Here is a 12048-nt window from a genome sequence, read left to right as displayed (position 1 = left end):
TCCGGGAGGACCGCAGGCAGCTGAAAGGGAGTCGGGCTGGGTCTAGGAACATCCCGCTGGCCAGGAGGGTGGAGGCTGCTCCCGCGGGGCTCCCCTCGCGTCCCCTCCCCCGCTTGCTGTCCGTTGGCCGAGGCGGTCGCCGCTGCGCCGCGGGCCGCGACTCCTCCCCCGCGCGTCGGTCCGCGCGTGTCCCCGCGTCCCCGCGCCTGGCGTCCCGCGCCGGCGGAACTGTGGGATCGCCGCGCACAGGAAGTGGCGGCGGCGCCGAGGCGGAGGGCGGCGATGGGGGCCCGGGGCGGCGGGCGCCGCACTCGCTGAGGCCCCGACGCAGGGCCGGGCCGGGCCCAGGCCGCGCGCGCCCGACGCGAGAACCGCGACCAGCAGGTGGAGTGCAGGTGAGCCGCGCCGAGACCGGCCGAGCCGCCCGAGGTCGTCCCCCGCCCGCGGTCGCCGGGCCCCGCCGCAGTGGCCGGCTGCGCTCCGCGGGGCGCGCGGCCTGGAGAGCGCGGCGCCTGGAGGCTCCGGGTCCCGCCCGGCCCCTGTGCGGCCTGCCCGGCCCGCCGGTGCTGTGCGGGGTGCGCGGCGGCCTGGGGATGCGGGCGATCGGGTAGAGATGGGGATGCGGGGCCCGACAAGAGGGCCTGGGCGGCCTTGGGGCCCCTCTCCGGGGGGAACCTTGCTTGGCTCCCGGCTCCTCGCTCTGGGGGAGCCCCCCATGCCTGATTTCGGGGCCCTGTGGGCTAGTTTCACTTTTTTGCTTGCTGAACGCGGAGGGAGGGCTGCAGGTGGGACGCCCTGGAGGAAGGTGCGAGGGCTCGGTTGTTTTTTTTTTTTTTTTTTTTCTTGACTTTGGCGTTGAGACCAAAGGCCGACTGTGAATTTCCACGTTTCACTCAGGCGCTGGGGTCATTCAGTAACCAGAGCCTCTGGAGGAAAACACCTGTCCACGGTGGGCCTGGAGCCCTGGAGCAGTTGACCCCAGGTACCTACGACAGGAGGATTGTGAACACTTAAGCCGGGTGGAAAATATATTCAAGTTTCCTTTTTAACTTCAAGAGAAGTTTAGGGGCACAGGGAAATGATTTTAGAAATGGCTTTTCAAACCTAACTTTTTAAAGCAGTGTGGAAAGTCTTCTCTAAGAGAATACTTAAGAGACTGGGTTCTTCTTCCTGGGAAACGAGAAGGCTACTTGGATTTGAGACAGATTGGAATGACTCGTCCAGAGCCAAGATCTTGGATTCTGAGATTGGACACAGGGTGCCGGTTGGGGGTGCTGGGTTGGTGGCTGTTGGAAATGAGTGGAAGCAGCTCTTTCTGCTTCGATGACATTGGGGAATGGACTGTGCCCCTTTCAAAGGGGTCTCTGTGCACTTGGTCACTTTGATCACTCCCTTACTGTCCCTTCCCCTTATTAGGTTAGCAGGACTCCTTCCAACTTTAGGACTTAGCCTATAAGATTGATTCCTAGTATCACACTCTGTGCTTTGTAATTACGTTGTTTCCAAAGGCAGTTACATGGGATGGCTTTGCCAGCCTCTCTTTGGTCTTGGTGGCTTGTGCTCCTCAGCGTGGCTATGTTCAGCAGGTGGATGTCAGCTGGATGTCTGACCTAGCTCAGTCTGGACCTACTGGAGGCCTTGTGTGTGGCCCCCACCTGCTCTTATCTGTACAGCAGCAGGGCAGAAGGTCTAGGTCTTAGAAGTTGCCTGTGGAATTGGTGGGAAGTGGGTTAAATACAGTGTCTCCTAGGGAAGGAAGATGGGAGGGATGCTGGAGATGAAGGGAGGTCTCTGTCTCACCCTAAGCTGCTCCCAGATAACAGGCCCAGCACCTGGGAAGGACAGTGCCTGTGTGTTCTAGGGGACTGGGGAAACTGAACAGAAAGTAACTAATCTACTTCAGAAGTTACAAAAGGAGCATCTACCGCAGTAGAGGAGTTGTTTACTTCTTTTCTGGGGCATATAGCTGCCACTCTGTGCTAACAGACTCTGAACCACACTGGGGTCTGAGGAGCAAGGCTAGCCACTTGTCCTGGATTATGTCACAAATCTCCACAGCCAGGATTTAAATGAAGAGCAAAGGGACTCTGATTTTCTCCAGCCCAGTCAGGGCAGTAAAAGTCTGTATACGTCTGTCTCTGGCCCACTTGGAGGCAGGTAGGGCATAGTAAGATCTTTGTATAGTATGGGATGAGCAAAGATGGAAGTTTATTGTTGTTTCAGGAGTCAGAATGGCATCGTTAATCCAAGCTCACTCCTAACAAGTTGGTGCTGGTTAACTGGTCCAGCCTTTCAGAGGATGGAGCTGGTACCAACTGTGTGTGTTCCCTTCTCCGACGGCTTTGCAGTGTCACTGCTTTTTCAGATCCAGTGCTGTACCCTTGGCATCCCCTACACTCTCTCTCTTGCCAGAGCAATGGCAACTTTCCCTACATTCCTTGTGTGTACCCCACACTACTTTCCCTTCTCTCAAACGCTGACAGACTCTGAACCACATTTTGGCCTTTGCATACCTCTGTGATGTTTCCCATCTCATGCTGTGGGTGGTGAGGTTTGAACAGCTTGTCTCTGGGTGTGACCGGCCACATTAGGCCAGCGGCATCTTGCTGACTTGTCTGACATGAGCCCCATAGCTGCTTAGTCTTCTCATTAAGAAGTTTCTGCTCTAGGGCTGGGCTGAGTTCTGTCAAACATTTACCTTCGGACTCCGTGGGGGTTGTCCTCATCCACTAACTGAAGAGCACTGAGACCATATAAATGATTTTCCCCTGATTTGTAAAGTGAGTAACTGGACAATGGGTCACTCCTAGAACAACCTCATAGTGACTGCAGGGTTAATTTGAGCGTATTAACCTCATGATGCTTTGTTTCAGGCGGTTGCAATAGCGGTTCCTCTTTGGACAGTCTTGCTGCTTTGTTTAGAGTCTGGCATGGTCTGATCTTGTTTGTCAGCCAAAGTCCAGCAGTGTACACTTGTCACCTGGGCATATCTGTACTTAGTTGTAGGGATGGAGAGACAGGCTGATGAGGTACATGGGTCTTGCTGTACCTGTGACTGGCTACTGGACTAGTTGGGTGCCTTGCCATGGCTACCTCTCTTCCTCACATGTGGATGGGAGAAACACAGGCAGGATATGTTTTAGATGTTAGTAGGTGTGAGTGGAGGCACACTCAAGTCTTTCAGGTTATGACAGGCAGAAGCCTCCCTCCTGGCCAGAGTGCTTCATATCACTTAGGATAATAAGCCGAAGAAGCTAGGTGCTCTCAATTGGATCAGGGTGCCAGTGGCCCAAAGGCCCAAAGAGAGCCCAAAGGACCCAGGAACCATGCATCATTAATGGGCAGTGTCTCCATTCCTTTTGGGAAGTTGAGGTGAGAGCTATAGTAAAAGACAGTGGCAGTGGGTGTAGAGTAGTGGGGTAGAGAGATGCTGCAGGACACAGACTCTCCCAGCTGCTGCTGGCCCTCTGTCTCCCTGTCTCTGCTGGCTGGCTAAGGGTGCTCTTCCTCTAACAATTTGCTGACTGGAGCATTCAATAGTATACGCTGATATTACATTCATCCCTGCTTTAAAAACAAGTTTATTTATTTAGTGTGCATGTGTACCTGTGTGGCATGCATATGGTTGCGGCTTTGTGTTCAGAGGTCCACATTGGCTGGCTTCCTCCATTGCTCTCCACTTTATCCTTAATTATTTTTAAGAAAGTACCAGAGTAACAGATTATTGTGAGCCACCATGTGGGTGCTGGGAATCTAATGGCCCTCTAGAAGAGCAGCCAGTGCCCATTCTTAATCTTTTAACCACCTCTCCAGCCCCCTCCTATTTTTTAAAGATTTCTTTCCCCACCGACCAGGTGTGTGTGCATGTGCCTGCACGCTGTGTGTCCAGCACCTGTGCCTGCACGCTTTGTGTCCAGTGCCTCTGCAAGCCAGAAGTGGTTGCCAGAACACTCTGCCTTGGAACTGGAGTCACAGGTGGTTGTGAGTCACCCGTGGCTGCTGGGCACTGAATTTGGGTCCTCTGTGAGGGCAGCAAGCCCTTTTAACTGCTAAGCAGCCTCTCCAGCACTGGGATTACAGGTCTGAGCTGCTGCACTGGGCTCCCTTATGTGGGTCCTCATGCCATGTGGCATCCTTCAGCCCCTGCCTCTGCTTTGCGTATCTCATTGCTGTAGAGAATGCTGCCACTGTGTCAGTTTTATATACACACACTCTCACAGAGTCATGTGCCGGTGATCCAGTCAGGCTTCCCATTGATTGATTTCTGATCTCGGTCATTGTTCCAGTGTAATTAGAGGGATCGATTGAGTGAACCGGTTTGCCTTTTATTAGAGAGAGACACAGAAAGTCAGAGTCCCTCAAAAAGTGTGGTGTAGATTGCAGAGATTTTTTTTTTTTTTTTTTTTTTTTTTGCCAGAGGCAGATTGGGTCCTAAATAAGGACATCAAGCACTCTTAACTGCTAAGCTGCCTTAGTGGTTCATTAGCCTAGGCAGATCATTAAATGAAGACCGCATCAGCTAGAGTTACATGGGAAATGGGTGCCACAATGAAGTTCAGAGTGCAAGAGGTCCCCGGAGAAGATGCTGAGTGGTGAGCCCCAGGCAGGTCTGGGAAAGGAGGCTGGGCTGGAGGGAGGCAGGCCAGATGAGGAAGAGTCTCAGCAGAGGAAAGCTTAGTCAGGCTCATGCAGAGAGCTTCAAGCTAGGAGCTCCACAGGGCCCACGTCAGTCCCACAGGCTGCCTGCTGAGTGCCCTGGACTCCTCCCTAACCTGTGAGCTCCCTGGTCATGTGGCCCCACACATCACTGTAGATGATAGACGCCTGAGTGGCAAAGTTCCAGCCACTTCAGAAATGAAGCCTAAAGCTTAATAACTTTGTCTTTCTAGCTTGGACATTTCTTGGGGGGAGATGCTGGCACAGGAGGGCAGTGTTCCGTTGACTAGTACGTGCTAGGTAGACATTCTACCAGCCATATCCCCTAGCCACACCCTCAGTGCCAACGTATAGTAACCTAATGTGGGTTTTTTGTTGTTGTTGTTTTTTGTTTTGTTTTGTTTTTGTTTTGTTTTTTTTTTGAGACAAGGATTTCTCTGTGTAGCCCTGACTGTCCTGGAACTCACTCTGTAGACCAGGCTGGCCTCGAACTCAGAAATCCGCCTGCCTCTGACTCCCAAGTGCTGGGATTAAAGGCGTGCGCCACCACTGCCCGGCTACCTAATGTGTTTTGAGTATTTGCTTGCACACATGTCTGTGCACCCTGTGGCTGTCTGATGCTCATGGACATCAGAATAGGACAGAGGCCCCATGGGAATTGAATTAAGGACAGCTGTGAGCTGCCATGTAGATCCTAGGAACTAAGCTTAGGATCTCTGGAAGAGCAGCTAGTTCAGTTAACTCCTAAGCCATCTCTCCATCTTCAAGTCTAGTAACTTTTTTTTTTATATAGACAGAGTTTCTTTACATGGAACTCACTTTGTAGACCAGGTTGGCTTCAAAATCACAGAGATCCACCTGCCTCTGCCTCCTGAATGCTGGTAACTTTTGATACTCAAGAGGGAAAAACAAACAAAACAAAACAAAACAAAACGAAAACGAAAACCAGGGTGTGGCAGAAGCTGTCCCCAGTCCCCACTGTTAGCATGTGATGCATCCGTGCAGGTAGCTTCAGGTTTTAGGAGCAGCCCTGTGGTCGCACAGGCCTCTGCAGCTCTGCATGGTCTTTTGTAATAAGTGGGCAGAAGCTGTCATTAGAAGAGAAAGTGCCCATGCAGAGAAAAACTCCACAGTTCTGTACTGACATGGAGTCAGGAGTGGGTACCCTGGAGAGGCAGAATTGGCAGATACCCTTGGCAAAGCTCTCTCCATCAGTGGTTGGGGGACCACAACCTAGGTTCTCCTGTTTTCCTGGAGCCCTAACTACGTTGTATCTAGTTGATGTGCTGCTGAATGTTTGGCTGTAGAGTGTTTCTTTTTAGTTGAGTAAAGTTATGTATGGGTGGAGCTTTTAAGGGAAGATTCCAACAAGGGTCAGGCAGCAAGGGGAGGAGGTGAGGTGTAGGTGTGAGATGTGAGAAGGGCAGGCTGTGCTGAACGCGGTCTGGTTCACTGACCTCTAGTTACTGTCTCAGCCAAATGTGGCCAGGGAGTCACGGGACCCAAGTTACTAGTTTTTGTTCTTCCAAAAAAAATCCTGCAATCTGGGCTTGGTGCAAGTTGCTACTTTAGTGTGGGCTGTGCCTGATCAGCAGAACTGTTTGTCCATCCTCAGGCCCACCAGTGAGCCGCTAACTTCTCATCCTCATTTCTTGAGATAAGATGACTGAGTCCGTGAAATGGACCAAGGCATCCTTCTAGAACACACATACACAAGGGAAGCAGCAAATGGTTCTGTGAACACGTAAACCGAAGAGTCCCTCCTGTCCACCCGTGCCCTCTGAGAGCAGGTTAGGTTCCCTCTAGAGTTCAAGGACAGAGGGCGGGGCAGAGAGTGCATGAGTGCCAGGTGAGAAACAGCGACTTCCTTGTCTGTGGTCTATGAAAGATGGGGTGGTTGCAGAGGATGCTTTACCAGACAGGACCACGTGTTTGCACACAGGCCCTCAGCTAGGTTCTTGTCCCTTTTTTTTTTTTTTTTTTTTTTTTTTTTTTTAAAGATTTATTTATTTATTATATGTAAGTACACTGTAGCTGTCTTCAGACACTCCAGAAGAGGGCGCCAGATCTCGTTACGGATGGTTGTGAGCCACCATGTGGTTGCTGGGATTTGAACTCTGGACCTTCGGAAGAGCAGTCGGGTGCTCTTACCCACTGAGCCATCTCACCAGCCCCAGGTTCTTGTCCCTTAAGCTAGCTCTATACACATGTCCTGTGCAAATGTGTGTGGCCATTCAGCACCCAATCTCAATGCCTCGGATGGGTCAGTGAGCTCAAGACTGACTTTACACTCTTGGGCACATGGTGCCCATTGCCCTTTGCAAATAGAATGTTGTGGAATGCTGTGCTTGTGATATGGGCTCCCTGCATCAGAGGCCCCCACGTCTAAGTTTTGTGTGTTTCCCTTGTATATTCCTCTGTTTCTCCCCCTCCACCATTGTGTGTAGGCTTCCCCTGTGCCCCTCCCAATGTGTTCCCTCTATATACTCTTCTTATGTGTTCCCCCTGTGTGCTCCCACCTTGTGTTCCCCCTGTGTGCTCCCACTGTGTGCTCCCCCTGTGTGCTTCCACCTTGTGTTCTCCTTGTGTACTCCCACTATGTTCCCCCTGTGTGCTTCCCTTGTGTACTCCCATTGTGTGCTCCTCTGTGTATGCCCACTGGTGTGCTCCTGCTGTGTGCTCTCCCTGTTTCTCCCACTGTGTGTTCCCTGTGTGCTCCTCGGCTGGCTGCTCTTTCTCCTCTGTGATGTTTCTGCTCCTCCTCTGCTGTCTGCTGGTGTGACCTTTGCTTACATTTGACTCCTGCCTGGTTTTCTATCTGTGCTTTCTTGGGTTCTCTGGATGCCTATCAGTGTCCTTGCTCATGGTTCCCTTTCCTGCTTGAGTTCATCTTTTTATTTCATTTTATTTTAAGGAGCAGATATTTTAACTTTAATCAAATATTGTCTTTCTTTTCTGGGCTGTGTCTTGCATGAGCCTGGGCACTGTGCACTCCACATGTTCCTGTGGTGGCTTTAAGTCCCCTTTCCACTCTCTATCCTCTGTCTCTGTAGAGCATCCTTCTGGTGAATGCTGTAATGGTCCATGCCCTGTGGCCTTATTCCCGGGTGCCCTTATTATCTTTGTTGTTTTGGAAAACAACGCTTTAAAAACGCACTCTTTATATTACTGGCCCCTTGCTGGAGTTACACTGTATGCAGGTGACCATTGGGTATTGATGTCATGGCTGGTCACCTAGCCATCCCTTGTTTGCTTGTTGGTTTGGAATCTTCTGCATACATCCGCAACATCTGCCTGGCTCAGGGCCTTGGGATGGTGCTGAATGGACAGTAATGGGCATCCCTGAGTTTAAGAAGTTATCCTAATTTCCCTCCGTGCTGTGAGTTCAAGCAACACTGCTTCATTTTCAACCTTCCCATTCCTGCTCCTCAGAACAGAGGAGGTGAGAGTGAACCATGCAGAGAAACTGAAAGGACATCAAGGAGATCAGAAGCGAAGGCCTGCCATTGTGAGATGCAGAAATGAAAGCAGGGCCGGTGCTGGAGTACCTCACCAGGGTGGCTAGGCTGTCCGAGGCCACCTGCCGCATGCCGTGGACAGTCACTGTGCCTGGCCCAGGCCCCTTGGAACCTACAGAAACTGTGGGGAGACAGTGTTGGCCCGGATATGTATCTACTGTGCTCCCTTTAGGAGACACAGCTGAAGTGTTCAAAAACTGTTTATAGAGTGCTGTAGTACTCTAAAAATTCCTGTTGTCATTGAAAATGGAAGAGTAGCTTGTGTGTGTGTGCGCACACACACACACACACTCACATACTGTGAAGCATGTTTTTGTGGTTGTAGCTACTTAGTCCAAGATATTAACCCCACCCCCACAAATGGATAGTTTGTCGATCTGAAGTTGGGTACTGTTGTGGACACTGTGCTGAAGTCGCACCATCCCCCATCCCACTCCAGATCAGTGTACCCGCCCTGTAAGATCTACCTCCTTGTTAGCCTCTGAGATACCCTTTCGGTGGTCAGATCGCTGTCATGGTATCATAGTTCTGATAGTTAATTCTGTCAGCTCAATGGAATTGATAATCACCTACACCATTAGAAAAGCCCAACTCTGGGCGTGTCTGTGATTTTTGTCTATGATTTCCAAAGACAAATCGATCCTGAGCAATCAGCGCGGGTCAGTGCCTAGATGCGCGGATAATGCAGCGGGGTTGTTGGGTGGGTGGTAACAGGTAGGAAGTGCTGCCTGCTGAGGGGACATAGGTCCCTGGAGGCATGCTCTTAGTCACTTCTCCCCTAGCTCCTCTCTTGCCCCTCTTGTTTTGCTTCCTGTCTGCCGGGAAGTGATGAAGAGCTTTCCTTCATGTGGTCCCACCACCATGACACTGCTAAGGACATGGGGCCTGGGACTCCTGAACCCCTGCCCCAAAGTGTCTGTCCTCCTGTAGGTGGCTCCACTGTTGCAGTGACAAAGGAGTAATGCAAAGGTGCCCTGTGTTAAGGACCTCACTTGGTTTAATAATGGCATAATGGCTCTAAAGGAGGCACCAGGGTGTGTAACACGGTGGCGGGGGTAGGGGAAGAAAGGGAGGGGAAGAGGCAGACTCCTGTGCTAAAAACTTTGTTCAGGATGCCCCACAGCTCAGCTTCAGGTAGCCTGTGAATGGATGACAGAGAGTACCATGTTCACACAGCGGATAAGTCAAGGCAATAGCTGTGAAGAAGAGGAGTGAGGGGCCGGTGAGAGGGCTCAGCAGGTAAAGGAGTCTGCTGCCAAGCCCAGGGACCTGAGTTTGATCCTTACCACCCACATATGAAAGGAGAGAGCTGACTCCTGAAAGTTGTCGTCCCCTGACCTCCATGTTGTGGCACATGGATAACACATACACACGCACACACACACACACACACACACTAAGGACAAGGGAGGAAGAGCTGTGAGGAAGAGCCGTGTGTGTGCTGCTTGGTACCACTCAGGGACCACACTCTGGCAGGCTTGTGGCCTCAAAGGCAGGGTGCTCAGGCAGCTTCACACGGACCAGCAGACTTAGCTCATGACCTCAGAGCTGGCTCACCGTGTGCTCAAGTTGTGAGCTGCACACTTAAGATGTGTCACCTGTCTACATGTTGTTCTTGAATCAGGAGTGACAGGAGAGTTGAAGAAGTTAGCAGTGTCAAAGAGAGATCCCAGAAAATATAACAAAAAGCTAGACCTGTCTGACCGCTCTCCTGACTCATGATCAGCACACTCTGCTGGAGGGGGAGCAGGCTGCATTGAGGGGCCTCTCTGGGCTCCCTGAGATTGGAGGCTCAGAGAGGGCAGAGGAGGGAGGCTTGACCTCAAGGGACAGAAAGCATGTGGCTTGCTAACACTCCTCAGGGGCAGGTGATGTCCAACGTTGAGCTTTGAACATGTGGGGCCCGGCATCCTTTTAGGGATAAAGCTCACAGCAGGATCTTAGGGAATCGCCTTCCCACATGAGGTTGCAGGTGTGCCAGCATGCTGGAGGTGACCAGTGTGCACAGGTTATTGGGGGTGTTAGACACAGAGGGGAACCAGCTTATGACTGGGACAGAGGGAAGAAGAGCCTGTTCTTAGTTTGGCTAGGGTACAGGTCAGTGCTTGCTTTACACATTCAAATCCCCAGGGCTTCCTGGACTTGGGAAATGATGTAAGATTGTGTTGGGCAATACAGATGGAGTCCTGAGAAGCCTTCTCCAGGTACTGAGCGCATGGAGACCAGGGCATCTCAAAGGCTGTGGCTGAAGTCAAGTGCACTGATGGCCACTCTCTTAGAGTGGATTTCACATCCCTGGGCTGGACACCTTAACCCCAGGAGGCCCTGAGGTGAAGGGGGCAGAGGGTCACAGGGTGACTCTGCAGGTCGTCCACAGGGGCTGTGTTGGCTGTGTGCCGAGGAAGAGTCCCCAGGTTCAGCTCCGGGGACAGGCAGGATGAGAGTTCGGGTGGGGTGGGATGCGTGGGAGAGAGGAGGTGGCTCTATGGACCATAGGGCTTGCTTATCATATGGCAGGAGAAGGCTGAGGCAGGATAGTGAGTTTTGGGCCAGCTTGGGGTACATAGCATGACCCTGTCCCAGAGGTTTTCCTTTCTTCTCTTCTTTCTGAGACTCTCCTGCTGAACCGGTGCAGGCACGGGACCCCCTTCTCCCTGGTCTCTGGGTGAACTATCCGCTGAATTTCTTGCTTTACCAGGACCACCCAGCTTCTCTAGTTGGCCATGAGGCATATTTATTTATTCATTTATTTAAATTTATTTGTTATATATAAGTACATTGTAGCTGTCTTCAGACACACCAGAAGAGGGCATCAGATCTCATTACAGATGGTGTGAGCCGCCATGTGGTTGCTGGGATTTGAACTCAGGACCTCTGGGAGAGTAGTCAGTGCTCTTAATTGCTGAGCCATCTCTCCAGCCCTATGAGGCATATTTATGATGTGTTAGCAGTCTCCTGTAGATTTGTTAAAGTTTGTTTGGAACTCTTTGTGTCTGTTTGGAAGCAAGTCTACCCCCACCCCACTCCCCGTTTCCTGCATCTTCCTTGTGATTCAGAATCTAGGTTGTACTAATTATAGGTCTGACGTAGGTAGGGTCCTCTTTCTATGGGTGAAAGAGTGAGGGTTTGGAGGAGACATTTCCCAGAAGTCTCCAGCATTTGAAAATGTGGACTCGGTTCAGATCTGTTTGGGAAGGATTAGGAGGTGTGGCCTGTTGGAGGTGTGTAGGTAGGGGTGGGTTTTAGGTTTCAGAAGCCTTGTGGCATCCCCAGTATGCTCTTTGCTTCCTGCATGTGGAGTGAGACCTGAGCTCTCAGCTGCTGCTCCAGTGCCATGCCTGCCTAACTGCTGCCTCACTCCCCACCCACCATGATGGTCATGGGTTCTTTTTTTTTTTTTTTTTAAAGATTTATTTATTTATTATATGTAAGTACACTGTAGCTGTCTTCAGACACTCCAGAAGAGGGAGCCAGATCTTGTTACGGATGGTTGTGAGCCACCATGTGGTTGCTGGGATTTGAACTCTGGACCTTCGGAAGAGCAGTCGGGTGCTCTTACCCACTGAGCCATCTCACCAGCTCCGGTCATGGGTTCTTATTCCTCTGGAACCATAAGACCCAAATAAACCCTTCTTTCTCTGTAAGTTGTCATGGTGGTTTTATTTTATTTTATTTTTTAGATCACAGTGATAGAAAAGCAGGTAAGACAGAGAGTTTGTGTGAGGTTGGAGAAAATGTTCCTTAAAGAGGCTCTTAGTCTGGGCCTTGTTTTTAAATGTTGTGTGCATGCACATTTTCGTCCATGTGTGTATGTAGGCGTGCATGTGTGTGGAAGCTAGAGGCTAGTGTCAGATGTCTTTCTCTTTTGCTCTAC

General features: G+C 51.1%; 1 protein-coding gene across 2 annotated transcripts in view; it reads left to right on the top strand.

Moving 5' to 3' along the window:
- Positions 1 to 207: 207 nt before the first annotated feature.
- The window catches only part of Agpat3 (1-acylglycerol-3-phosphate O-acyltransferase 3), an 85350-nt gene continuing 73509 nt past the window's right edge, over positions 208 to 12048 (top strand). Inside the window, exons 1-2 of one of the 2 annotated variants that reach the window (XM_021173640.3) lie at positions 225 to 395; positions 898 to 982. The gene's annotated coding sequence lies outside the window, so the exon portion shown is untranslated. Of the gene's footprint in view, positions 396 to 897; positions 983 to 12048 lie in introns of both variants that reach the window. The other variant, XM_021173644.3, reaches the window with a different exon arrangement.

The sequence above is a fragment of the Mus caroli genome, unplaced genomic scaffold (assembly GCF_978045245.1).
Source record: "Mus caroli unplaced genomic scaffold, Mus_caroli_1 scaffold_9, whole genome shotgun sequence".
Classification (NCBI taxonomy): domain Eukaryota; kingdom Metazoa; phylum Chordata; class Mammalia; order Rodentia; family Muridae; genus Mus; species Mus caroli.
Note: the sequence above shows the minus strand (reverse complement) of the source record. Positions and strands in the feature narration are given on the sequence as shown.